The sequence below is a fragment of the Arvicanthis niloticus genome, chromosome 3 (genome assembly GCF_011762505.2).
Source record: "Arvicanthis niloticus isolate mArvNil1 chromosome 3, mArvNil1.pat.X, whole genome shotgun sequence".
Taxonomy (NCBI): domain Eukaryota; kingdom Metazoa; phylum Chordata; class Mammalia; order Rodentia; family Muridae; genus Arvicanthis; species Arvicanthis niloticus.
Window position 1 is genome coordinate 53,128,025 of NC_047660.1, and position 27,750 is coordinate 53,155,774.

At 45.3% G+C, this 27,750-nt stretch overlaps 1 protein-coding gene and 1 long non-coding RNA gene across 4 annotated transcripts in view; both read left to right on the top strand.

Annotated features, from left to right (window-relative positions):
* The first annotated feature begins 5,601 nt into the window (after positions 1–5,601).
* Ptk2b (protein tyrosine kinase 2 beta) overlaps positions 5,602–27,750 on the top strand; it is a 120,129-nt gene continuing 97,980 nt past the window's right edge. For 2 of the 3 annotated variants that reach the window (XM_034497597.2, XM_034497598.2), the window contains exon 1: positions 5,602–5,750. The gene's annotated coding sequence lies outside the window, so the exon portion shown is untranslated. Of the gene's footprint in view, positions 5,751–11,387; positions 11,492–27,750 lie in introns of all 3 variants that reach the window. The other variant, XM_076930819.1, reaches the window with a different exon arrangement.
* LOC143441694 (uncharacterized) lies at positions 25,981–27,402 on the top strand. The gene is made up of 2 exons (XR_013109311.1): positions 25,981–26,074; positions 26,719–27,402. It is a non-coding gene; the product is annotated as an uncharacterized LOC143441694 (long non-coding RNA).

Sequence of the window (27,750 nt, forward strand, 5' to 3'; positions counted from 1 at the left end):
AAGCTAAACAACCACTGAGTCAACATTTCAGAAGACATTTGAAGGATTCCTATACCCAGAGGAAGAAAAATGAATTGTAAACACAAGAAGGAGTAAGCTTGGTGAGAGGAAAAGATGAGCAAATGAGAACTAGGAAAGAATCGGCCATATTTAATTCAGCAAACCACCAAATCCCTAAAGTGAATAGTGAAGAAAGATAAGAACAAGCAGTCTTTGATCCAACTAGGAAACTGCCAATAAAATTATAAGAACAAGAAAATTCCTCTTAATATAAATGGTCTTCACTCTCCAACCAAGAGACACAGAGAAAGTGAGTGAACTAAAAAATACGAACCAACTGTTTGCTGTCTGCAAGAAACATACCTGGCTGTCAAAGCCAAAAACAGAATAGAAAACTATATACCAAAAGTTTAGAAGCCAAAATCAAGCAGGAGTGAGTATATCCATATCTCACATAGTTTATTTCAAACTAAAATTAGACATATGAAGAAGGTCACTGCATATTAATAAGGGGAATAGTCCATCCAGAAGACACAAATGTTGGCATGCTTAATTTTGTAAAATAAACACTACTCAACATAGAATGACAGGTTTATCTGCAATAATAGTGTCTGACTTCAATCTCCCCCTCTTTGTCAGTTGATGGGTCTTCCAAACAAAAAATAACAAAGAAACCTCAGAGTTAATCTGCTTTATAGATCAAGTGCCCTTCACAAACATCTTCAGAATATTCCATGTAACATGTTCTCAGTATTCCACAGAGTTTCCTTTCAAATAGATCACATTTTAAGGCATAAAACCCTTTAACAAGCAAAACCAAAATCTGGCATCTTATCAGATCATAATGGAATATAAAAGAAATCAGGAAAAGTGTAAGCTCTATGTGAAGACATGAAGCATGAACAGTGCACCCTTGGTGTAGCTCACTGAAGGAATCATAGAGAAAGTGAAATAATTTCTAGACTCAACCAAAACCAAAACACAGTTTGACAGAACTTTTGAGATGCAGTAAAGGTAGCTCCAAAGTGGTTTATAGCTCTGAGTATGCAAATCTAGAAGTGTGTAAAATTTATGTAAGGTGGCTTGCAACCACCTCTAACTCCAGCTCCAGGAGAATCCTATTCCTCTGGCTTCCTGGGACATCTTCACTCACACACAGATCACATACACATAACTAAAAATAATAACATTAAATCTTAAAACCTATTAAGAATACAAATAAAGAACACTACAGTTCCAGGTCTTAGAAAAATAAAAAACAAGCTAAACTCCAAATTAGTAGATAAAAAGAATGATGAAGACAGGACAGAAATTAATGAACTTGTCATTAAAAGAATGAATCAATCAAAGAGTTGTTTCCTTGAAGAGATAATATCAATGAGTCCTTAGCCCAACCAACACAAATTAACAAAATTAGAGATGATGGGGGTGGGCATTACAGCAGATAAAAATGAAATTTAGAGGATTGTTATAACACATTTTGAAAAACTATTTCAGAAAATTAGAAAACAGAGAAGAAATAGGTAAGTTCATAGGTACATTATGTCTACCAAAGGTAAATGAGGAGCCTATGAGCAAGCCGATCTACAACAATTAATGACACTGAAGCCCTAAAAAAGTCTCTGTTGTATTGGTTACTTTTATTGTCACTGTGATCAAATGCTTGCAAAGAGGCAACATGGGGAGTATTTAGTTTGAGTTGTAATTAGACAGAATATATTGCATAATGTCAGAGAAGCAATGTTGGTAGGGGTGTGAGGTGCCTAGTGAAATTGCATCTCATTGAATCAGAGGGAGATGGATGCTGGTACTCACCAGGCTTGCTTCTGTTTTCCTTTGTATTCAGTCCAGACCCTATAGGATGGTGCTACTAGCCCCAAACCGACACATAGACCAATGGGATAGAATGGAGGACTTAGAAATAAACACAGGTACAGCCAGTTGAATTTTGACAGAATTGTCAAAAACATACATCAGAGAACCAGCATGCTCCATAAGTGGATCTGGGAAACCTGAATTTCCACGGGTACAATGAAACCAGATCCTTATCTTTGCACAGAAAGCGATTCACATAGACTAAAGGCCTTAATGTAAGACATGAAACTTTGAAAGTGCTAGAGGAAAGCACAGTGCTAGAGAAAAGCATTTCAGGATGTGGTCACAGCACGAACTTTACAAGTGAGCATGACCTGTTGAGGTGTGGTCTGTTGCTATGTACTGTAACGCTAAATTCCATACCTGAAGGTCTCGTTGCCAGCCGCAGTTACCAACTTTTGCTTGTGCAAGCCTTGTTCCTAAATTTTAAACTATTGGTTAAATAAAAATGTCTACAACCCATTACTGGAGGGATTAGAGGTAGGTAGGTTTTAAGTTAGCTGATTGGGGTTGCAGAGAGAGGGAGAGGAAGAAGGACAAGGGAGAGAGGAGGACGCCACCATGAGAGGAGATGGACCATGAACACATGGCCAGGAGTAACAACAAGTATTTGGGGTACATCACTGGGGAAGTAGCCAGGCCAGCATTTAGAAAAGTAGATTAGGGGTGACCCCCAGTAATTGTCAAAGCCAAATAAAATAACCACAGTCTGAGTCTCTTCATTAGTAAGTTAGACGGTGATAAATTTAAATTAGATTAAATTAAATTAGACCCTAAGAACACAATCTCCCGTGTTCTTATGGCATTTGTCAATCTCAAGAACTGACAAATGGGGATACATGAAATTAAGAAGCTTCTGCACAACAAAGGAAACAATCACTGGAGTGAAGAGACATCCTACAGAATGGAGGTAGAATGGGATGGGGTGGGAATGGGTGGGGTGGGGAGGGCTCTGCCAGCTATATAGAGAGGATTAGTATCCAAACCACATAAAGAACTATAAAAACTAAACATCAGAGAACTAAGTCGTCTGATCAACAAATGGGCAAATAAACAGAATAGGTAGTTCTCAAAGGAAGTACAAAACTGTCAGTAAGTACTTGAAAAGGTGTTCAATATCTTTACCTATCAGGGGGATGCCAATTAAAACTGCTTTCAGATTCCATCTCACCCCCATCAGAATGGCTGCCATCAAGGAAAACTGGGACATCAAATGCTGAGGAGGGTGCCAGAGTAACACAGTACACATGCACAAGGCTAGCTGGTTAACAGAGAATGTCTGTCATCCAGCCCTAACTCTTGAGGAAAGAGCTGAAAGAATACGAGTTAGACACTACAGAGACACGCGGATGTCATGTTTGCCGGGTTTCTATTCACAGCAGCCAAAGTATAGAGTCAACATGGATGTCCATAACAGGTGAGTGAGAGAAGACAATGTAGCGCGCACACACGCGCGCGCGCGCGCGCACACACACACACACAGACACACTCACGCAAGCACATGCAGACAGACGAGTTTCATTCAGCCACAAAGAAGAACAAAAATTATGTCATTTTTTTTCTGAAAAAAATAATGAAACTGGACATCATCGTGATAAGCAAAATAAGCCAGACTCAGAAAAAAATGTCAAATTTTTTTATATTCAGAATCTAGATTTTAATAATTATATAAATTGGCCCTGGTGGTGCTGGCCTATTATTCTTCCTACTTGGCCAGAGGAAGCAGTGAGACGGCTGATGGGCAACAGGGAAGACACTGGGTAGTGAGTCAGCAGCAGAGGACCTAATTTACATGTATGAAAATGTTATAATGAAACATTATATATTATAAACATTATATATTTCTATTGTTAGAAATAAAAAATAAGTGCCCAGAGAAATCTGAAGGAACTAATATGCCAAGTAAAGAATACAGTGTGTGTGCACACAGAACCTAAGACTTTCACAGACTGACAGAGTTACGGCTGTAGTTCATGTGTGCGCCCACGTAGGGGCAGCACACACAAACCCAGATTTTCTTCAGCAGTCAGGCAGCTGCCATTCCCTCGGGTAGATCTCGCCTTTACACCACAAGACCGTTACCCACCCTTTCCCAAGTGCAAGAATTCAGAAAGCCACCCCCTGCTGACATCCTACGCCACCCTACTGCTCACACCCTCTGACAATTTCTTTGCCCTGTGGTCATTTACCCCAGACACTGTTCACAAGTCTTCACTGCTCCCCCAACTTTACGCCTCCACTTGTCTTTTTTTCTCCAAGGGCTGGATAATGAAACCCATCTGGCCACCTCTGCCACCTCACTGTCACCAACATCACCTCCAAGCCTGCATGTGAGTGCAGAGGTAGTTGACAAATGGATCAGTTCGGGGTGGTACCAGTTGGCCCAGCAGATGGCAGGGTATATTGTGGTGTTGAGGCATTTGAGGATGGGTGATGCTGGCTTTAGATTAGGGTTTTCGGTAGACATGGAGTATGCCGCTAAAATCTACATTTTGTTACATCTTAAGAAATATGAACTTTATAGATTTAATTAATTTTATAATTGTTGTTATTGGGGTTTTTGGGGGGGAGGGGAACAGGGTTTTTCTGTGTAGCCTGGCTGTCCTGAAACTCACTCTATAGATCAGGCTGGCCTTGAACTCAGAGAGGTGAGGTAGGGTGAAGATGGGTCATGAAGACTGTGGCTTTCACGGGTAAGTTGGGCATCTTGGTGTCACACAATCTCAGGATTGCTACTGTCAGAGACGGAACTGTGACTAAACCCCAAGCCCCAAAGGGCACAGGATAAAGATGTCTGGGGGAGGGTCTTTTGCTCAGTCCAGCTCACTGGCTTCCACGTAGGAGAAAGAATCTTTCTAGGGCTAGAGAAGTGATGTTGCCTTTGATCTGCCTCAAGTACCACTGCCTTACTGACCCAGTAAAGAGGTGGCCAGCCTCTGCAGAGGGTCAATGACACAAACTGGTGTAGGGAGAAGCCACAGAAGAAAGTAATTGTGAGGATTCTCTATTCTTTTGGAGTTCCTCTGTTGTTTTGGTTTTGTTTTTGTTTTGCTGTTTTTGTTTTTGTTGCTGGTTTGTTTGTTTGTTTGTTTTCTAGACAGGATCCCTTTCAGCCTAGCCTCCTCTTGAACTCACCACATGCCCGAGGATAAACCTCCAGAGGGTTGGAATTACCGATATCCACCACTACACTCAGTAGTATGCCTTTGGTTCTGGGAATGGAGCCCAGGATAGACACACATTCTACCATCTGAGCAACATTCTCAACTCCTTCCCTGACTGGTTTTGGACTGTGTTCTGGTCCTCCAGGGTCTGGGCTCAGAAACCCAGTCATAAGAGTTTCCAATCTTGTACCAGTCGCATAGGGCATCCCTAATATTTATCTGCCCTGGGGTGGGGGCCATTTCAAGATGTGGGGCCACTGGGCCACTGCTGAGAATGTGAGACAGGTTTGGTGACCAAAGGCTGCAAAAAAGGGTGCCTGGAAGGAGAAGCCAGGTGTAGTAAGAGTTGGGGGTCAACCAACCGCAAGAGGTCCGGAGCACCCGAGGACCCCAAGTGGAACCTTACGGCAATGGGCTCTGGTCCTCAGGTCAGCCGGGCAGCTCCGGGAATTGCAGGCAGCATCTATTTCAGAGTTTATGGTAAGAGGCTGGAGCCTACACACACAGACAGCACACCCCACCCTTTAAGGAAGTGGAGAGGAGAGCAGCAGGGGTGTGGTTAACGACCGAGAAGAGGAAGGGGGTGGGGGGGAAACAACCTGTCAGCCTCTTACTCAGCCTCTGCGGGCAGAGCCGCGCGTCCTACCTGCGGCGGCTGCACTCACCTGGCCCAGCCGGGAGCCCTGGCCGGAGTCCGCGCCTCGCCCGAGGGTAAGTCCTGCATGTCGTTACCCAGCGCCGGGGTCAGGGACACGTCGATCGCTCAACTTAAGTGGAAAGCTGGAGAGAGGCTACATTTCCGGTCCTTAGGGGAGCCTAGACCGGGTTGAGAATTCCTGGAAAGGTAGCCAAGGACCCAGAAAGTCGGAGGCGCGGAGCAGGTGCTCTCCCTGAGCCTGCTGACCTGAGCTGGGGGAGAAGGCATCTATTTTTGGAGTTCTTTTAAAGACTAAGGGGTATGTCTCCCTTTTTGTCCTGTTAGCTTATTCAGACAGGGGAGACCAGGGACACAGTTAAAGTCGGCTCAGCGAAGCTGCTTGTCTCTAAAGGTTGGATTTGAGAACTCCGAACCCAACCGAGGGCTTCAGAACCCAACTTCTGCTCTAGCTCAGACCTCTGCCCAGGCACTGCGCGTTCTTATCCCCAGTGCCCTTCGGCACCCATGTGGCCTATCTTCCTACCCCTGCACCACCCCTGTCCCCAACCTCTGGGACGTGTTTGTTTGTTTGTTTGTTTGTTTTGTTTCGTTTTGTTTTGTTTTCCCTGAAGCCAGAGCTTTAAGAAGACAAGCGAGGTTCTTCAAGAGGAACCATACAATAGTGTGTGTGTGTGTGTGTGTGTGTGTGTGTGTGTGTGTGTGTGTTGAAGTTCCAAAGTTCACACCAACCACACTGGCTCATTTTGAAGCTGCTTTCCCCATGCCCTTCAAGGGTTAAGTTCTGGGCTGCTGTTCCTGCTGCCAGGCTGTGCGTGGGCAAAGCTTTGGGTGGGTGAACAGTGAGCATATGGGTGATGTTCTGAGGCCCACCAAGCCCTGCCACCTGCCCTCACCCTCAGCCATATGACACCAGCATCTCCCATCACCCTTCTCCTGGAAGCAAGATTCTGCTGGGCACCTTGAAGGAACCTAGCTGGGACCTGGGGGGTGGGGGTGGGGGGTGGCATTAGTCCGGGAGAACTGGAAAGCAAGAAGGAGAAGAACCTTAGCAGATCTTGAGCCAGTATGGAGGTCATTGAGACTATGTGCACCATTTGGAAAGAGTAGGGGTGCCAGGCAGCCCCTGTGTGCTCAGGTTGACAAGCCCTTGCGGTTCACAGTCGCTATGGGTAGGGGCGGGGGGGGGGGGGGAGTGACTCACGACCCTAGAGAGGAAGGAAGAAATCACATTCATAAGAAAGACCTAACTTTGGCAGGACAGTCTGCCTTCTTTCTTTCACTTACTAGCTTCCTTGCTGCACCCAGGTGCTCGCTCCTGTCAGGTGAGGGGAAACTTGGAGAAGCCTGTAGCTCCAGCTGCCCAGGGCCGAGCTAGGGAGCTAGGATGAGCGGGACTACAGTGAGAAGAAATAGAGTTCCACCAATACAGTGCCAGAGGGTGGGCAGAGCCGGGCAGGGACAGGTCCTGGATCTTTCTGGCAGAAGCAGCTCTGAGAACTGAAAATCAACAGGGATTAACTAAACAAGGAGAAGAAAGCAGGTCAGAGCTTAGGAAATACAAATCCAAGGCTACCAGCCCAGCGGCAAGAGTGGCAAGAGATATCATGGGGGAAACTGAAAGTAGCCAAGAAGCCCGGCTTGACAGGATCCTAGAGTTGAGGGCTGAGAAGGAGCTGCAACTTTAAATAGAGGATGCTCCCCAGGCCTGGGAAGGCTTGCTCAGGCTGCCATGGCAACTCCTCTGGAAGCAAAGCTTGGAACCTCAGGCTGCTTGAAATTTCCCAGGGTGCCTGCACTCCGAGAGATGGAGGTGCCAGATTTAGCAAATGAAAACATGGGGCATTTAGATTTGAATTTTATATGTACAAATTTGTTGAAGGTTTTGTTCTCAGCGTTAAGTATGTTTCATGTAGTATTTGGGATATACCTAATACTCAGGCATCACTCACAGTTTATTTGAAACTTAACTGGATGTCCTGAGTCTGTCTAGACTGAGAACTAACCCCAGCACCTTGAGAAGAGGCTCAGGGCATATCTATTTTGTGACAAATCCTGATAGATCCAGTTGGAAGCTCTTTCTGTGATTGATCATGATATGTATGTATATTGGTCATGATATGTATGTATATCAGTCATTATATGTATGTATATCGGTCATGAGAAAAGAAAAGCAGCTCCCCAATCAGCTCACTCATTTGCACAACCGAGAGAAGGTCTAGAAACAGTGAAAGCAGCTAGACTACTTGGTAGTACCTTGGAAAGAAACTGGACCAATGGTCCTAGATTCAGACCTATGGAAAGCTGTTGGATTCTCTGAGTCTCAGAGCCTACTTGTCTAGGTTTAGGGTGGGTTCCTTGATAATCTATGAAAACCCCAATTGAGTGCTATGTATATTAACTTTAAATGACACATTCACAGACAATGACCAAAAGAGCATCCACAAAGGGCTTGGGGTGCATCTTCTTCTGTTCGCCTTTATAGAATGCTTAGAGATCTCGGGGGGGGGGGGGCTGAATTGGTTTGGTTCCTGCTTGTAGTGAGAAAAGTTTGCCTCTGGACAGAGGCAGGAGGGGGAGTGAGACAAAGTTATTTCTTCAGGGTTCCTTACCCATCCAGGAGCCTGCTTTAAAGACAGAGGAGACAAAGGGCTCTCTTCCTGGAGGGCAATAGGTGGGGAGAGAGGACTGGCTCAAACCTTAATTAACTGGAGAGAAATATGAATGGATGAAAAGAAAATGTGCATAAAACACCCAAAAAGCACCATAAAATTAGGTTTTTATTATCCTTCATTTTATAATAACTTCCTTATTAGAAAACTCAAGCTAGGGTTAGAAGATGGAAGGGCACTTGGTGGAACAGGTCCTGGCTTTAATGAAAACATTCTTAAGGAGTCAGAGACCTCCTAAAAGGAGCCGGGGATCAGTTCCCTTGTGAACTGATGGGTTATATTAAATGGTCCTTCTCCTCAGTGGTGAATCTCTGTTCGCCAGCCCAGCCCATTTTGTCCCCAGTCCCTTAAGGGTCCCATTTATCTGATAGAAATAATCAGAGATATTCTGTCAATGAAGCACTCAAATGACAGGCCGTTCATATATATATATATATATATATATATATATATATATATGCATACGCATACCCAGGGTTGTGCTAAGTCCTGCAGAAAAGACAAATATGTCCTGGGATTAGCCTAGCAAGCCCACCAGGTTTTCAAGGAAAATAAGCGTTACACACAGAGAGAATGTGGATACACATGTGGGGTGCAGGCCAAACCATCTATCGGAAGCCGTTGCTCTCTCACACTTCTAACTAGGATGGGTGAAATTTCTTCTAGAGTTGACATGTCCAACTCAGAGACTTCAGGAAATGAGCTTTTGTGTGCAACACTGAAGCCTCACCGTTTTTTAGGGAGAGAGAGAGAGAGAGAGAGAGAGAGAGAGAGAGAGAGAGAGAGAGAGAGAGAGAGAGAGAGAGAGTTGTGTGATTCTCTTATCTTTCAGGCTGGTCCCAAGACAAGGGACCCTGGTAACATTAACAAGCAGTTGAATGGGCAGAAACCCAGGATTACACTGACTCTAACTGGACCTTCTCTGTGACCTTCTGAAGGTCATTTAGCTGTGGCTTCCTTATCTGTAAGGCAGAAGTGGTAGCAGGGCTTTTGAGGGTAAAATGATGTCTTCTGCATTAGCCAGGACACAGATAAAAAACAGAGGACAGCTGCCATCACCCAGGGCAGGATAGGAGAGCCCCCTACTGCCACCCCTGACTCCTATGCAGTGCTCAGTTACCCTGTGAGTGTCAGAGCACTGGTAGTATGGTGGAGAAACCAGGCCTTCAGAGCACTGGGGCTGTAGTCATGCACAAAGAAGTATGAACTATCATTTCAATATTAATTAATATTATCCCTGAAAAGGGATGCTCACATACCAACTTAATAACTTCTGTTGTACATAAAACATAACAGACACACAGTAGACACTCAGAAGTGTGAACTCTCCTATATTTTGAAGTTTATGGGCTACATCTGAGCCCATAAAAACTACTGGTTGTTGTTGTTATTATTATTATGTTTGACTTTGTAGTACACATGTTTGTGGTAGGACAGGGGTGGTGTGGAGGAGGGGTTGTACAAGTCCCTGTGTATGCTTGATGTAGGTCAGAGGTCAGCCTCGGGCATTATAGTCCAGAATGCCATCCATCTTGAATTTCCAGGTGTGTCTTAGTTTTCCTTCCTGTTGCTGTGATAAAGTACTCTGACAAAAGCAGCTTAAAGGAAAAAATAAAGTCAGCCATGGCAGGGAGTCAAGGCAGAAGTCACTCGAAGCACCTGGTCACTTTATATCCTCAGCCCATAAATGGTGCCACCCACAGTGGGTGGGTCTTCCCTTCTCAATTACTGCAATCAAGACACTCCTCCACAGGTAACCCCAGATCCTAGATTCTGTTGAGCTGACAACACCAATTACCACAGGGTCGTTAATTTACCATTAACTTGCTCATTCTGCTTAGCCAGTGGGTGGCTAGCAAGCCGCAGGCATGTGCCTTGCTTAGTCTTTCCACTGCAAGTATCTTATCAGCTGAGCCATCTCTCCAGCCTACTTTTGTTTTAAGTTTTCTGAGATAAGATTATGCTCTGTACCCCATCCTGGCCTCAAACAACCATTGCCACCTCCACCTGCTATACCTCTCCCCCCAAGTCTTGAGATTACAGGGATGTACTGCCATGCCCAGGATTCTTTTTTCCTGGTTTGGGGACGGGACGGAATTGAGGGTCTCACAAATGGCGGGTAGACACACCCCAGTTTTATCTGTTCTATTCCTAAAACCACAGACCACCTCTGACATGAGAAGAACATTCCCCAGGTGACAACTCAGAGAGACATGAGGCAAACACCCAACAGTTTTCATCTTGGCTCCCTGACTCCCAAGCCAGCATGCTCTGGAAACAGCTCTTGGTCAGGAAAGATGATGCCCACTGATACCCACCAGGCCCTGGAGCTAGAAGGACCATTTAATGGTGTAGGCAGCAGAACATGGTGGCTATTCTTTCTAGGCCTTTTCATTTAGCATGCAAAGCTCTGAGCTGTGTGAGGGGGTGGTGGGGGAAGGGGCAGCCTTTTGAGTCACTCTGCTGTTTCTCAAGGTATAATTATTACTCGAAATGACAGTCTGATTAAGAGAGCAGACTCCAGGCTGCACATTTTGATGCATTTCTACCTAAATGCAATGGGCAGATTGATCCCTTTCAGACAGACTCAGGTGGTCTTACTGGTGGGCACCTCTCTGGGTTCTGGGTCTCTCCAGCTTTTCCTTTTGCCCAGTGCTAAAGGGGCCAGGACGCTTACAAGGTACATGTCAATGTGATTAACACTAAGATGAACCATAGCTAAGCCCAGGAAAGTTGGGCACCTCTGTAGTACACTTAATGTTTTCTCCCTCCCAACTCCCCTGACACTGTCACTAACATTCCTCTTGCCACAATTTCCTGACCGCCCCCCCCCCCCACCTCTGCCACCTCTCTCCAGTGGGGCATCTTTCCTGTACCCATGGGCCTGCTGGAAATTTCTTCCCAGTTTGAATTTGGCTCTCCCACAGGGTTCCTCTCTGTAGCAGAGGTTCTGGCCACTTGAAGCAGGCACACCGTGTCCTGGTTTCTAAAGTAGCTTTGTCCTCTTTCCACTTCCTCCAGTACCCAGAGCTCTTTGTTGCTCAGCAGCATGTGGTGACTGCACATTTCCAGCCAGTCTTCTCAGTTCACCTCCACACCTCCGACCCAGGGGTTTGCCTCAGCAGGTAAGCTCAGTGCTGGCTCCCTAACATCTGTGAGTCTACTCTTAGCAACATCCGGTTCAGCCCCTTCCACTAATGACACAGATGCTGGGCCCTGGAGTTCAAAGTCATCAACTGAAGTAGTCTTAAGGGGGTTGTGAGCCCCGTGAGTCTCAAGCTTCAGGCTTAGTGCTGTGGTGCCCCCGCCCGAACAGTGCTTCATTCAGTCTGAGTGAATAAAGACCTGGGCTTGAGAGCCTGGGCCCTCAGTCTTCAAAAACTGGCTAAACAGTTTTGAGGAGGTTTCTCTACTTTTTTTTTTTAATTTGATAAAGAAGTGGCACCATCTGTCTGACAGAATCCTTGGGAGAAATGCTTGATGCCTGTCACCATGTCCTATAAAATATCACAGGCATCATGACAGGAAAAAGAGATGGTTTGGAATCAGAAAGATGTGAATTCTAGTCTTAACTTACTTTCTATTGCACAAGCTTACCAAGCCTTAGCTTCTCACTTGAAATTCATTTCCCACATTTGTTGAATGTTTCTCTTACCTGCCCACCCTATCCCCCCCTGCCCCCCAATCCAAAGGCTCCTATCTGCCTCACAGTCTGCCGGAGGGGCAGGACGGGGGAGAGGGGAGGATACCGAGTGGAGAGAAATATCTTTAAGAGAAGATGGAGATTTGTGGTACCAGGAGAAAGGCACAGCATGCATAAGACTAGAAGAGAGAGACTACTTCTGACTCAGATGTGTCACAGAGCTTTCAAGGTTAGGTATTGGGAAGCGCTCTGAAGAGAAAAGGAAGCTCTATTTCCATTTCCGGGAGCTTGGCATGCAGCTTGTGTCCAAAGAAAAGTGTAAATAGGAGCCTGGAGGTGGGAGGACAGGCAGAGTTGGACTGACTCATTCTAGGTGGGGCCAAGGGTAGCAAAAAGCATGAGTCCGTACAGGTGAAGCGAGAGATAAGACCTGGATGCGGAATCTGAAGACTGTGGACATTGTTGGGAAAACTAGCAACTTTATTGGGAAGGCAGCAGCAGGGTGCTGTTGAAGATATTGAGTTGGGTAGAGGCGCTATGGTCAGATTTTGGGAGCAGGGTACAAAATAGGTTAGCAGAAACCTTGAACTTGTATGGGGTGTAGACTTTTAGCAGTCTATGCAGGGTGGTCTCAGGGGTGGAGGGTGTCTCCAGCAGAATATCCAGGGATCAGCCAAGGGTTCAATTTTCTTGGCGCTACAGTTATGTTTTGTTTTTATGAATTTGAAAGCTGGAAGGAAGGCTTATGGGAATGTTTGAGTGTATAGATTGCATAGGTCATTTGCATTCTTTATGACCCTTTTGTTTATGTTGTGGATACACACACACACACACACACACACACACACACACACACGCACACGCACACGCACACTCACCCATGCATGCATTCCTATTATTTTTATTATACATGTTCCTATTATGCATGATCTTATTATTCTTAGTGTTAACTACCATCCTGTCTACAGTATTCCATGGTGGGCTCTGAACATACACCAATTAGTTCTGTAGATCTTTCTCCATCCTTATCTCCTGAGAGCCCTCCACTTCCAAGTCTAAGTACATCTCTACTGGAGTGACTCACCTTAAACTGAAGTCCTTCCTCTCACCAAGGTCTCTCCTTCCCCATCTCTCCACACACTCAGGAGGCTTGCCTTGGCCTCCTACCCTCCCTCTGCACCTTCACTTCCCCTGCTCAAATCTTGCCCATCTCTGAATCCCACAGATTCTTGCTTCATGCCTCTCATTCCTTCCTTCCTTACTTTATGGCCTCCACTTGGAGCTCAGGCCTTATCACCTAATATTACTAAATATAATTAATACTTCTCTCTTCCTCCCATCCCTAGGAGCTCACCAGGATGGAATTCCAAATTCCTCGAATTTATGATTCAGGGCCTGCCTCTTTTTAATTTTTGAGATTATTAATTAATCACAACATTTCTTCACTCCAAAAGCCTCTCATAATACATACCCTTTGCCTGTTCTCCTTCAAAATCATGGCCTCATTTTTTAAATTATTACATGTATATATGTCTATACATATATTTCTATATAACCTGAACAGTCCATATAATGCTATCTGTTGCAATCCAACTTTAATTGACCCTTCTTACCCTATGTCCTTAGATATCCCAAACAAAACCCTTCACTCCTGCCAAGCTGCCTTGGTCATTTGTACCCACAAATCTCTATTCCTATGGGGAACACTAGTCCCATTCACTTTTGCAAACCAAGTCCTACCTATTTCTGTTCTAAAGCTTACTTCATGACACACACTGGAAACCTGCTCTCCCCATGGCAGCCTCCAGGCTTCTTGACTGCTGGGGTCTGCAGAATTTATTGACAGAGCTTCACATTCAATTCTTCCTAGCTAGGGAGGTGTTTTTCCTTCTTCAGTCCTTCATACACCCTCAAATTTCATAGTCATGGGATGCCATGTCCCATCACTCCCTCCCCACACACTCTTGCCTGTCTGAACCTGGCTACACAGACTAGCTCTTCCTCATTCCTGGCGCCAGGAGTCACGACCTCTAGTTGTCACCCAGAAGACATTATCAAGCCTCTTCCTAGATAGCTGCCTTCCCTTCAGGCAGAGATTTCCCAAAACCTAGAGAGGAGTCATGGATCAAGATAAGGAGCCTGCGAATGCCTTTGCAAATCCACTCCCGAGTTCTTCCAATGCTCCAGACTTTGATTTCTTTACCAGCTCTTTCATCTTCTTGTTCTGAGATTGTCTGGGCCAAGATGAGGAAAGCCAGAAGATGGAGATCAGGGTAGCTTCAATGTAAAGTTGAAAGTACGCAGGAAAGAGACCCACAAGGCAGAGATTGTCAGGGATCCCAGGAAACAGTGGCGATTGTCAGTGTGCATACCGTCGCCTGGACTTCACCCTCACAGTGACCACAGGCCTATCTCTTGTGCTTGTGGACTCTGAGCTTTCAGCTCTTGTGGTTGCCAGAGATGAGGACTCCTGGTATATGTTAACTGTTTATTTGCAGAGTACTCTGTCATCCTTAGAGGGGACCTGACTCTATAGAAAGATGCTGTCTGTACGTTTGTGCTCAGCCCCTAACCTATGTTCACACCTAGAGGTGCCTGAAAGATTCCAGAGACTTGCCCTGGGTTGGTGAGCTTGGATTAGTGGTATGCATAGTGTGGGAGTTGTCCACACAAACTCTTTGAAAGGTGTTCATTTTCAACTCTGAGCTCACACATACGCTTATGGGAAGAAAGTTCATAGCTTTCACTTGATGTCCCAAGGAATCTAGAGTTCAAAGGATTAAGACACTGGGGCTAAAGAGATAGCTCAGTGGGTGAGAGTGCGTGTTGTACATGCACGGGGGCCTGAGTTTGAACCACTGGCTACTACATAAAAAGCTGGGCATGGCTAAAAGTGCCTATAATCACAGTTCTGGAGTTTGGGTAGAGATAGGAGGATCCTGGAACTTGGTGGTCAGCTATTCTAGCTGAATAAGAATTTCTGGTTAGTGAGACCCTGTCTTAAAGGGATAAAATAGAGAATAATTGAGGAAGACATATGAGGCCTTCCTCTGCCTTCCCTACAGACCCTGCACGTGGACATACAAGCACAATACACACGCCATATACCACACTCGAACACACATGGAGGCCAAAAATATATTTTTGTAAGATTTATCTACTTATTTTATGTATGTGAGTACACTGTCTCTATCTTCAGACACACCAGAAGAGGGCATTGGATCCCATTAGAGTTGGTTGTGAGCCACCATGTGGTTTCTGGGAATTGAACTCAGGACTTCTGGAAGAGCCGTCAGTGTTCTTAACCGCTGAGTCATCTCTCCAGCCCCCACAAACTAATTTTTAATAAAGATCAAGACAGATTCTTACTAGGTATTATCGTCAGCTTTGCAGAATTCTTATAAACATGACTTCATGCTTGAGCTCTTGTTTAATTCAGTTAGGAAGCCCCGGGGAGGACAAAGAACACTGTCCTGAGAGCCAGTGCTACATCCCAAAGACACAACATGGCACTAACACATGGCTAGCATTTGTGCACTGGCTGTGTACAGATATGTGCCTGAGAATTCTCAATATCCCAGTGAGGGGAACTTTTTAATAAAGCTAATAATAAAGATTTTAGGATAATTGCTAATATATTATTTTATATCACATACCATATGAAATACAGCTTTCCCCAGCTGCTTCATCTATCAAATCAGTAGAGTCATTCCCTCATCAGCTGTGGCCTGTAAATGTTATCACCCCACTGCCAAGGAAGTGAATTAGTAAGGTTGTTGTCAGGGTATTAAGTATTGGGTATTAAGTATTGTTGCCAAAGGAAACTTAACTTTCTCTCCCTCAGTAGCTATTGATTGCCTATAGTCCTTTCGGTTACCTTCTGACCTCCTCCTCCCTCATCTACGTTGGCATGTATGTCAGCTGGTGCGATCCTGTGCACATAATCATATTGTGTCCGGGAGACACTATCTCACAGCAACCATTTTGGTTTTCTAGTTCTTACAATCCTTCTGGCCCCTCTTCCATGATGTTCCCTGAGTCATTGGTATAGACACTGTACTAGAGATGACCCACATGGGGCTGGGCACTCCAATATCACTTTTTCTTGGCATTTTGACTACTTGTGCTTCTTTGTAAAAGACTCAAAAGAAACTGCAAAAAAAAAAAAAAAAAAAAAAAAAAAAAAAAAACAAAAACACCTCTGATTAGAGGTGAGTGCTGTAATATCTGTGGCTATCAGAATAAACATTTAAAAAAGCAGCTGAACACTCCATTAATCTGGTAAAGTGGTATTAACAGGTTGTCCTCTAGGGTCTATGACATTTCCAACCATGAACTCTTAACTATGTTTACATGGCCAGGTCTGAGTTCCTGCCTATTGAGTGGGACTTAATTCCAACCAGACAGCTATTGGTTAGCCCCAAGACAGTAGTACCACAGTTGCACAGTTGGATGTATCTTCCAGGCCAGACACCATTGCAGAAGTGAGTCAGGGTTTCCCTTCCCATGAATCCTTGTTGCCTTTGTCACCAGTTGTTTTCTTGATCTTAGCCATGAAATATCAAAGTAAGCTTAATTGAGTTTCCATAACTGCTAAGGATATGGAATACTTTAAAAGATATTTTGTAGTCATTTTTATTTCTTCTTCTGAGAACTCTCGGTTCAAATATGTGGTAATTTGAACAAATCCTTAGGTTCATCTTTGAATGACTAGTCAGCAGAAAATGAAGTATTTGAAAGGGTTGGAAGGATTAGGGTGGTCTTGTTGGAGGAAGTGTGTCACTGGAGGTGGGCTTTGAGGTTTCAAAAGCCTATCCCAGCCTCCTCTGCTCCCCCCTCTCTGCTTGTGGACCCGGATATAGATCTCAGCTACTTCTCCAGCACCACTCCTGTCTGTTGCCATGCTCTCTGCCATGATGATAATGGACTGAGCTGTAAGCAAGTCCCCAGTTAAATGCTTTCTTTTATAAGCGTTGCCTTGGTCACGATGTCTTCATAGCCGTACTAACACAAAACTCTACGGCTTGTTTAAAAAAAAAATGGCTCACTTGTTTTCTTGATTTTCTGTTTTCTGAGTCCTTTGTATATTCTGGATATTATCCTCCATCAGATGCATGGCTGGCACAGATTCTCTTCTACCCTGTGTGTTTCCTCTTCACTCTATTGATTGTTTCCTTTGCTATCCTAAACCTCTTTAGTTTCATGGGCTCACATAGTCCATTGTTAGCCTTGATTCCTGGGTAAATTCACAAAGTCCTGTTCTACACTCGTGTCTTGTAGGGCGGGCACTGCCTGTGTTTTCTTCCATCAGTCTCAGTTTTAGGTCCCCCACTGATGCCTTTAGACCATCTGAAGTTGATTTTTCTAGAGGGTGATACATAAGAGTCTGATTTTATTTCTCTACATGTGGACATCTAGTTTCCCCAGCACAGGTTGTTGATGCTGCCTTTGCTCTGCTGTGTATTTTGACACTTTGTTGAATATCAGATGATTATAATTGTGTGCAGCACTTAAGGCTACATTTTATTTCCTTATTCCTTACTTGATGGGCAATTGTTATTTCCCACTTTTCAACAAGTATAAATAATGCTCCTGTGAATGTCATGTGCACGTTTTTGTGTGGATAATATGTCCTCATTTCTCTGAATTACGTACTTCAGAGTGGAATTGATGGGGCACAGGGTGACTCTATGTTTAACACTTTAAAGTATTTTATTACATTTATTTATTTGCCTGCATGCGTGTATTCATACTAGGGCATGCCATGTGTTTGGAGGTCAAAGAACAACATATTGCAGTCAGGTCTCTCCTTCCTGGGGCTCAAACTCAGGTCACCTGGCTTGCCAGCATTATCTTTATCTGCGGAGACACCTTGCAGTGCTTACATTTGACATTTTGAGTAGTTGCCAAACTATTTTACATAGTGCTTGCATGGTTTTAATTATCAACAGCAAATATAATGGTTCCTATCCGTGGTGGGTTGAATGAAGATGGCCCAATAGGCTCATGAATCTGAATACTTGTTCTCCAGTTAGTGGAAGTGTTTGGAAAGAGGTAGGAGGTGTGGCCTTGTTGGATGATGTGTCACTGGAGGGTGGGCTTTCTGGTTTCTAAAGCCCACTCGAGGCTCAGTCTCTCTATCACTGTCTCCTGCCTTTGGATCAGGAAGTAAGCTCTCAGCTCCTGTCCCAGCACCTGCCTGGTCCCATGTTCTCCATCACAGATTCACCCTCTGAAACTGTAAGCAATGTGTTGTCATCTGCATCTCTGTGTTGTTCGTGTGTTGCACCTGCTGCTGTTTGTGATTTTGACTTTAACCATCTTAGTGGAGATGTCAGGTCTTATTGCAATTTCATTTTAATCTTTTTGATGATTAATGATAGTGCATCTTTGTACAATCCTTGTGGACACCCAAGACAGTTCCTTTGAAGAAACATGTATTCATATTCTCTGGAAAGTATTTCTGAAACCCCAGAGTACCATTCAATCCATTGATCTTTAAAGGGCTTTATAAAACAGTTTATGGAGCTATGCCTTTAATAAAAATTAGCGAATCTAAACCAGCTTGGAAAAAAAAAAAAACAATTCTGTCAAATGACCTTTCTAAGCATGTCTAGCTAACCAAACCACTCAGGTGGCTTCAGACTAAGATTTTTTTCCAGTTGACTTTTGTTTAAAATATGGTAATTTAGAGAGAAATTTATAATTTGAAAGATCTGTAAGGGTTGGGTATTAAATTTCTTTTTGCTGATTTAGTTTGTGGGGGAGGAGAAACTCTTACCTTATAATTATGCAGATGGGATATTTAAAAATGTTGACCCAGGATGGGTGGATCATGGAGAGATGCCTGTGGGTGGATAGATAATAAAGGAATGGAGATATAGGTGGACAGATGGAGAGGTCGAGAGGTGGCTGAATGATGCATGGGTAGATGGGTGGAAAGAAGGATGGATGTATCAATGGACTGATGAATGAATGAGCCAAAAAAGGAATGAAGTGTAGGGAATCAGACAACCAAGAAGCCAGTTCAACTTTCCTTTGGATGTTCTTGTTTCTACTCAGAAAAGTAGGTTGCTTTTCAGTTTTCACTCCACAGAGCTATAGAAGAGCAGGGTTTTTTATTGCAAATTTGAAACAAGATACTATATTTTCTGTTGTTTGGAATATCTTTTCTATAATCTTTGAAAAGATGAGGGCTTGCTTGGCTCTTAGATGTGTCTGAGAAGCCCCAGATTTGATATGACAGACACTAGCTTCAGAGACAGGACACAGCTCAGGGGCTTCTTATAGTTCACCATGTTTATGCCTTGCCTTCTTAGCACTTTTCCTACCATTGTGAAAACTTCTGGGTCACTGTCAGTCTCAAGACCATTTCCCTTCTCAGATGTCCAGGTGGGACGGGTTAGCCAGAGACGACAAGCCCCATGACTCACAACCAGCTTCCAAGGACAGAGAACACATGTGAGCTAGCGAATGACACTCTGGTGTCCGGGGACAGAGTAAGCAAAGGAAAGCAAAACCAGGCTAGGCAAGAGGGTACGGAAGGAAGTTGTGGGCAGATATAGTCTACTTATTGTGGGTCAGGTACTATGCTAAGCACTGGGCATGCAAAGGTGAGCAAGAAGCTATGCTCCAGGTAAGGATAGCTTCAGTGCACACCACATGAGGTGCCAGAGACCAGTACAAATGTCACTGAGTCTCTAAGGCCAAAGCTGCCAGTGCTACCAACTGGAGGCTAAAAAGATTTCTCAGATAAAGTAGTTCAAGGGTAGGTTTTCAGGCGTGGATGGGGCCAAGCCAACAGAAGAGTGGTAAAGCTCTTCCCCACTCAGAAGACACAAAAGACTGGCTGGTATGGGCAACTGAACAGCTCAAAGTACCAAGATGTAGCAGAACTCATGCTACCAAGATGTAGCATGAGCAATGCAAACAGGCTACAGGGAGGTCCTCTGTCACTGTGGCTTGGCACTCAGCATTACTCTCAAGCAGCCAGAAGCCATTGAACATATAGGAACAGAACATTCAGCAATACAGGTTTTTAGGTTGGGAAGGCAGTCAGCATTTTGTTTTTGATAGGAGGATTCTGGCCCTAGGCCAGAGGAACTCTAGTGCCAAGTACAGAGAGACTCCAGCTGGGAGATTTGCAGACAAGCATTCTGGGGTGTGGTCAAGGGCTATGAGCCAGGCTATGCCACTGATGTACAGCAGGGCACTGTGTAAGTCCTCCAGGGACATAGACCTCAGTGCCTGCTATCCCACTTGGGCATCTTTCATGTCACAGCTGCCCATACTGCTGGCTGCCAGAGAAGCTGGTGGCATAGAATGATCCCCCAACGGCTGCTCCACAAGGAGCCCACTTCCTGCTTTCTTCTTCAGTCCCAGTACAGTCTGTGGTTCTCCCTTTTCTAAGGGGCAGAGGGAACAGAGGGCTTGGCCAGGTTAGCAAGAACCAACCTGCCTCTAGCAGAGGTGCAGAGGGTGAGACAGGGCTTATTCTACAGGAATGGGAAACTCACAAAGAGTGTGCCTACCCAAAATGCATGGGTGGGCAGATGTGTGGTTTTGCTTGACAGTTGGAACACACGATTACAAAGAATTCCCAGAACGTCTGGGGTACGTATGCAGGGCGAGAGGACTCTGCCATAGGGAATGGGCTGGGTGCTGACAGAGACTCACACACCCCTTCCCCCAGAGGCCTCTCCTGGAGCACGTGGCTGCTCCACTCAGCTTTGCTTGGCAAATGTTTTCTTGAGATAAAATTATTTTTCACAAGTACACGCTTTGCTAAATGAAGCAGTGGGAAGGCAGGGGCCTTGTTTTGTGCCCTCAGCTTCCCAATCCTAGTCCAGCAAATGTCAGGATTCACAGCTTGTTCTCAGGGAACATTTGGTCAGATCTGGGGAGGCTTTAGAGGAAAGATCTGCAGGGAAGTGCAGGTCAGAAATGGTTTCTGGCCTCTCTGGAAAGGATTGGCAGCAGAGAGACTCGGATTAAAAGACACATGGAACCTTACTGGCTGTTGCAATAGCTCAGCTCACACGTGGCCTTCCCGGCGCAGGGATATGGTTACTCCAGTGGAGAATAAGCATAAGCAAACAACATGCGAGGACCCAGGAGAAGCTGCTGGTCACATCACAGCAATGATCACCTCACTGACCACACAGTGACCTTAGATCCCTCAGCGCAGCATGGGGGAGTCATGCCTCAGAATCTCCCAGAGACTCACAGAAGCCTGGATTCCTGGCTCCAGCCCTACATTTTGTGTAATTGTCTGGGATACAGCCTGAGCATCACCCTTCTGACTGCCTTGTGCCACACTTTGAAAGGCTCTGGAGTAAGGAGCTGCAGAACCCCACCCCCCCCAACAGTTCTTCAGCCATACGTCTTACAGGAGTGTATTAGAAACCCAAAAGCTTGGTGAGCATTCCCATGTCTATGTACACAGGCAACAATTGCTTCCTCTTTGTTGGTTTTTTTTTGGGGGGGTGGGGTTGTTCTCCATGCTTCCTCTACCCAAAATGGTTCTGACGAACCCTGCCTAAAACAACAATGGTGGATGGTCAAGTTGGCCTTCCATCTTCTCCAGGTACATTGACCGGTAGGTAGGCCGGTTTGCCAGGCTTTGCTCTTGTTCCCCCATATTCAGGACCATCTCTGCTGATCCCTACCTGTCTCCCAAATGTATGAGTCTCTGTGCGGTTTGTCACATAGGCCTCTCCTTCCGCTTTATGGTATTCTTCTTTGCACAGGCAGCTTCCTCAATGAGCTCATGGAACCTGAGGAAGTCTTGGTTGCCTGTGTCCTACTTGATGGGTTAGTTCCAAGGAGGATGTGGCTGTTGTCTGCTGTAGGACAGGAAGGGACTAGAAACAAACCAAGATCAAACTGAGTCTCCCCCACACCCACTCCCAGAAGCCCACGATGATCTGGGAAATTGGAAAAGAGGGGACAGCTGCTGGACCCACCAGGGGCTGAGCTGGCTGAGAGCCACAGTCCGTCAGTTACTTAGTCTTGAAAATAGTTTGATTACCAATCTTACCCAGGGAAACCGCCACCCCTGGAGCTGTATCAGGAATGTTTTATTGAAGCCAAAAAAAAAAAAAAAAAAAAAAAAAAAAAAAAAAAAAGTGCTGTCTTTGGTGACTAAATCTGTCTCAGGAATTTCAGCTATGATCAATCCTTCGTTGTTAACTTTTAATTTCTTGGGCTCATTCCTTCATCTCTTCCAGATCTTCCCATTTCTACCTCTGTGGACACAAAGCTGAGCCTGCCCCCCTGCCCCGACACTCTTCTCCAGCTCCCTCTCGGAGCTCCTTCCCTCCAACCTTGTCTCTTGATCCTTGCTCTTTGCCTCAGTCCATGCTAACAAAGTTCCTGGTGTCCCTCAGGACGACAGTGTCCCCATGACCTGTGTATCCCACATAAAGCCCAGAAGCTCTGGAAGGTTTCAGACATGTCTCTGGGAAGTTCTTCCCTTTGCTGTTTATTTATACCTGCCTAATGATAGTACCACCCTGGAAGGGACCCACAGCTCCAGATTGTGCCTTAATAGAAGCCAGCAAAACTTGCCATGCGCTGCTGGTAACTTCCCTTCAATATTTTATAAGTCATTAACCATAACCATGCACACTGATTTTCAGAAAATGTTTGGAGAAAAACACCCTAGGCCCAGTTACTTCCCCACATTTCTTTTCAAGACAGTGGTAAGCATGCATTCTTCCTCACCTCCCTGCCCCAGACACCATAGTCCTGATGGACTCTCCTTCTTTTTGTTTCCCTTGCAGAACAATAAGCAAATCCTAAATCCAGAGGTTTGTTAGCAAGGGCTAAGATAAGGAGCAAGACTCAGACACGGGTGGAGAAAAGTGCCCCAGTATGAAGTAGGGGAGAGCTGCAGGACTGAAGTTGATACTCTGCAGTGTCTCCCACCATAGCAGAGGGAGCCTTTGTCTGCATACAGGCGATTCTCTGTTGTCAGAGACACGGGTCACAAGGATGAGAATTGGAACCTCTGTTTCTAGGTATGCCTAGAAACAGAACCTTCCCTCATTTTCCCTCATGCCCTGCAGCCTCCTCTTCCCAGCCATGTGACCACACTTTGCAAACCCTCCAGCTCAGTCTTCCTACAGTACACGTCACCATGCCCAACATTGACAGCCAATGTTTTCCTCACCAGGCCATTGCCTAGATTAAAAGTTGATAAATACTCATGTATCTATCATGTAAGTTAATGCACTGTGTGTGCTGTACTATATGCCATAGGTAATCAATCTGTTTAGTAATTGTGTGTATCAGTTGAAACACTTATAGAAGACACAAGTGTGTGTAACTGAAGGGTGGGTCGACCCTCAGCCCTTGTCAATCTAACTGCACATACACCAAATCCTAGCTCTGCAACTCATTGCTTCAGCATGGCTTCTGGCAGTTTAAGACTCACCTCATGTGCTTTTTATCACCCTTGTATTATTGCTTCTTCTTGGCTATTTCATGTCAAGACACACAAGAAAACATGGTCCCTCACTGTGATGGTCTGTATATGCTTGGCCCAGGGAGTAGCACTGTTGGGAGGTGTGACCTTGTTGGTGTAGGTGTGGCCTTGTGGGAATGGGCCTTAATACCTTTGACCTAGCTGTCTGGAAGCCAGTCTTCCACTTTCAGATGAAGATGTAGAACTCTCAGCTCCTCCTGCACCATGCCCGCCTGGATGCTGCCATGTTCCCACTTTGGTGATAATGGACTGAACATCTGAATATGTAAGCTATCGCCAACTAAATGTTGTCCTTTATAAGACTTGCCTTGGTCATGGTGTCTGATCATAACAGAAAAACCCTAACTAAGACACCCACTCACACCAAGATGCCACAGACTGCAGAAAGCAATGAAGATTTTGCAGGTTGCATGGAGACATAGAGGGAGACAGGAAAGGGAAGGTTAGAGGATGTGGTATCCACTACCTCTCTTTTCTTTTCTTCTTTTTGTTTCCCTTGTAGAACAATAAGCAAACTCTAAGATGCAAGCCTGGGGTTTCCTGAGTCTCATCTTCTAACTGCAACCATCAAATGGGACAACTTCTATCAAATGGGAAAAAATAGTTTTCTTCCTGGAAAGACTATGTCTGTTTCTATTCCCTCTTCAGCATTGACTTATGTCTAAATAAAGATGTCGAATCTTTGAGATAGAGTAGCCAGGGTTAAAATCTGGGTGAACTGTAGGCAAGCTCTACCTCAGCAGAGGGGAGCTGCCTGGTCAGTGCAGAGCTGGAGTACAGAGTAACTTACTATGGGACCTAGTACTCTTGTTCCTCGAAAGGCAAACTAAGCCTGAGGTATGCTGTGGTGGGGTTTGTGGCATACAAGGAGAGGGCATTTGTGTTTCATAGACTGTGAGCCTGACGTTCTGATGGTGGGCCTGGGTAGCCTGTCTAAGAATGCTCCATTGACTTTCTCGTCAACCAAAAAGGCAGGTGAAGGTTGATAGATTCTGTTATGTACAAGTAATTCCAGGCCTGGAAAAGAAATGAAGCCTTTGATGTACCTAAAATTTTCCTGGATAGGTGAGTCAGGAGGTGCTTAATGCCAGTTGCTACCAAGAAGACCAGGAGCCCAGGGTCCTGAAGGGGACTTCAGGAATGAAGGACATATCACAGGTTACAAAGAGCCACTGTGGTCTCTCAAGTCTTATTCATTCCTTGAGCAGGGAGTTTTTCTGTCATCCCAAGTGGTCCTATTGCCTCTTGCTTCTTCTCCACCCGATGACATCCTTGTCATCTATGCTAGCACCCCACCTTCATGAAGCCCTCCTGGGCTCTTTTTGCCTGGATCAGAGATGTGTCCTGTGCCAACTCTAAGAGGCCGCAACACCTTGAGTGAAGGCAAGCACTCTCCTCCCTCTGTCTCTGAGGAAGCCCTCAGAGAATGGAGTTTTTAAATTCATTCTCAGCCCTGACAGGTGACTTAGACAACATCTGCTATTCATTAAGTCCCCATGTATCTCATAAAATTCCATTCAACACATAATTAAGTGTAGCTCAACTGCCACCCTGGAGTTGGGTGGGGTGTGATTAAGCTGTCAGTTTGGACACTCAGGAACACGGCTTGCATTGACATACTTGAGCCTTGGTGCTCCCGTGTTCTGTGTGTGGATGGGAAAGGGCTCAAGAAAGAGACTCTTTGGAGCAATTCCAAAAGAACACTTTGCTTTCTGCTCCATGATGATGTAGGGGGAAGTAATAGTCTCTTAATGTTGAAAAACACAAGGGCCAGGGCTGTCACTGTGGAGAGCGTGGGGTTGACTGCTCTCAACTCTCAAACTCTTCCCTTACGGAGAGTTGTTGTCCTCTATCTCACCAACTGTTGGATGGGCTTCCTCCCAATGGTATCATCTATTATTGATGTTTCTTATTGCTAGAGGATTGGTCCCTTGCTGTGCTGTACTCTCAGACACCTGGAGCTAGAACTGCCATGAAGCATACAACAGACCTCAATGACAGGGGACACCCCCCTCCCCCAGAGTTTCTCTTATCTAAGTGCAACACAAAGAGTCACTTCCTTTCCTCCTTGTATCAAGGGAGTCTTCAAATGCATGGCCTCTCTTACTCTCTGTGTTTTGGAGAAATTATTCTACCACTGTCTTGAAAGTCATAGCCGGAAGTAGACAAACACTGTGTGTATGGCCTTACCCACTACCCCCAAGACAGGGTCTCACTCTGTAGCCTTTGCTTGGCTGGGCTTGAACTCAGAGGTCTCTCTCCTTCCACCTCCCTAGTGCTGGGATTAAGGGACTGAGCCACCAAACACAGGATCATGCCAAGACCACTCCATCAAAGGGAAAACCCAACAGAGCCAACTTCTCTTCCCATTTCCCTTTCCCACTCTTCCCCAGCATGCTGATCTCCAGCATGCACCACTCCTAGAACTTCAGCCTTGTGCATCATCTCAGTGTGGTTGCCTAGTAACAATATGCTTAGCAACCAGTAAAGGAAGTGCGATCGCACCTCTCAGCATTGTACATGGAGCACTGCAGACAATACAAACAGCTCCTGATTTCTCTCTGCAACTACAGGAAGGTAACTTTCAGAGGTGGCCAGCATTCTGCTCTTGAGATATAGTGCTCACCATCCAGGGGCCCACATTGGTTGTTGTTTGGCTTATTACTTGGCATTGGATAATATCTTTGTGGGGGTGGTGGGTAGGTGGTTCTTGAAGGGCCGGATCTTTCTGCTTGCACTTGTTCCCAGGATGCCTCTGATGCAGTCAGGGCAGCTTGCAGAATCCTCTCTGCTCCCACGCAGCCCTCCCTGCACCAAGCCTGCACCCCTGCCCCCAGCCACTGTGTTTCCCACATCCTCTTCCATTCGGAGATGATTCTCTACACCCTACCATTTACCTGTCAGCTATTGCTCTGCCTGTGCCTAGGGCAGTGGCTCTCAAGCTTTCTAATGCTGCGACCCTTTAATGCAGTTTCCTCATGGTGTGGTGACCCCGCCCCCAACCATAGGATAATTTTGTTGCTACTTCATAACTGTACTTTTCCTACTGTTATGAATTGTAATGAAAACATATGGTATACAAAATATCTGATATGCAAACCCCAGAGGAGTCATGACCCAGAGGCTGGGAACCACTGGCCTAGAGACTTTGTCTTTCAGACATTCCTGTACTGCTGAACAGTCTCAGTTTCCCATGACCTTATGTTCTTCCTCTCTCTCAGGGGTCTTACATGTACATGCATCCCAACCTGATTCAACCTCTGGACCAGACATCACACAAGTTGGGTACAAGATTGGTAGCTACCTTTTCACGCTCAGACTCTCTAGCTGGCTGTGCTGTCTCCTAATTCTCAGCACCCAGCACTTCACTTCTCTGGTGAAGTCATAATAATCCAGTTTTTGTTCAGGACACCAAGAGACTATGTCCTCGTTCCTCCTCTAGCCCTGCTGTATCTTACGCCAAATTCAGCTTCTGGTTGGAGTCTCAGGACTCAGGGTCCTGCAGAAACCACAGAGGAGAGCTGAGCTGCACTGCTTAGGATCTGTGAAGGCAGGCTCAGTTGTCAACAGCCATGCGTTCCTTTTCTTCACCTTGGAAACGGACCCTTGAGTATAGGAGTTGACCTACACACAGAAGAGCTACTTGCAAGGCCCAAAGAAGATAAATACATGGGTATACTCTACACACTGTGAGCCTCTTTACAAATTTTTGAGAGAAGAATTTTCTTGGAAAAAAATTCTGGTCTTGTTTTTGCTGTGAGACGGGAGAAAATCCTGAGACATCTAAGACTGAAATGGATATATGTAGTCACCTATTCTTTGATGACCTTGGCGGCAACATCAAGCTCTTTCAAGACAACCTCAAGCTTTATCTCGAACCTGTCAGAATAAATTATAGCAACATTTCTGCCTTTTCTTCCCTTGGGCTCCATGATTAAGGTGGCCAGGTGGTACCTAGTTAGGACTTCAATTTAACAACATTCTACAGGTCTCTTCTCATTCTTGCTGGGGAACAAAAAACAACAACAAAAAAAAAAAAAAAAAAAAACCAAAAAACAAAAAACAAAAAAACCCAAATGAGTCAGAAGCTAACCAAGGCTAACCAAGGCCTAGTTGAGGTGCTGAGCGAGCAGTCCTGGAGGTAGGAGTTTGGGGTTTATGTCACCTGTACCTCCATGGCAATTATGTGTTGAGTGGTAACTGGGTGAAAGGCAAATTTGCAAATGGAGGCTTTCTGGAGGCAAGAGGTGGCA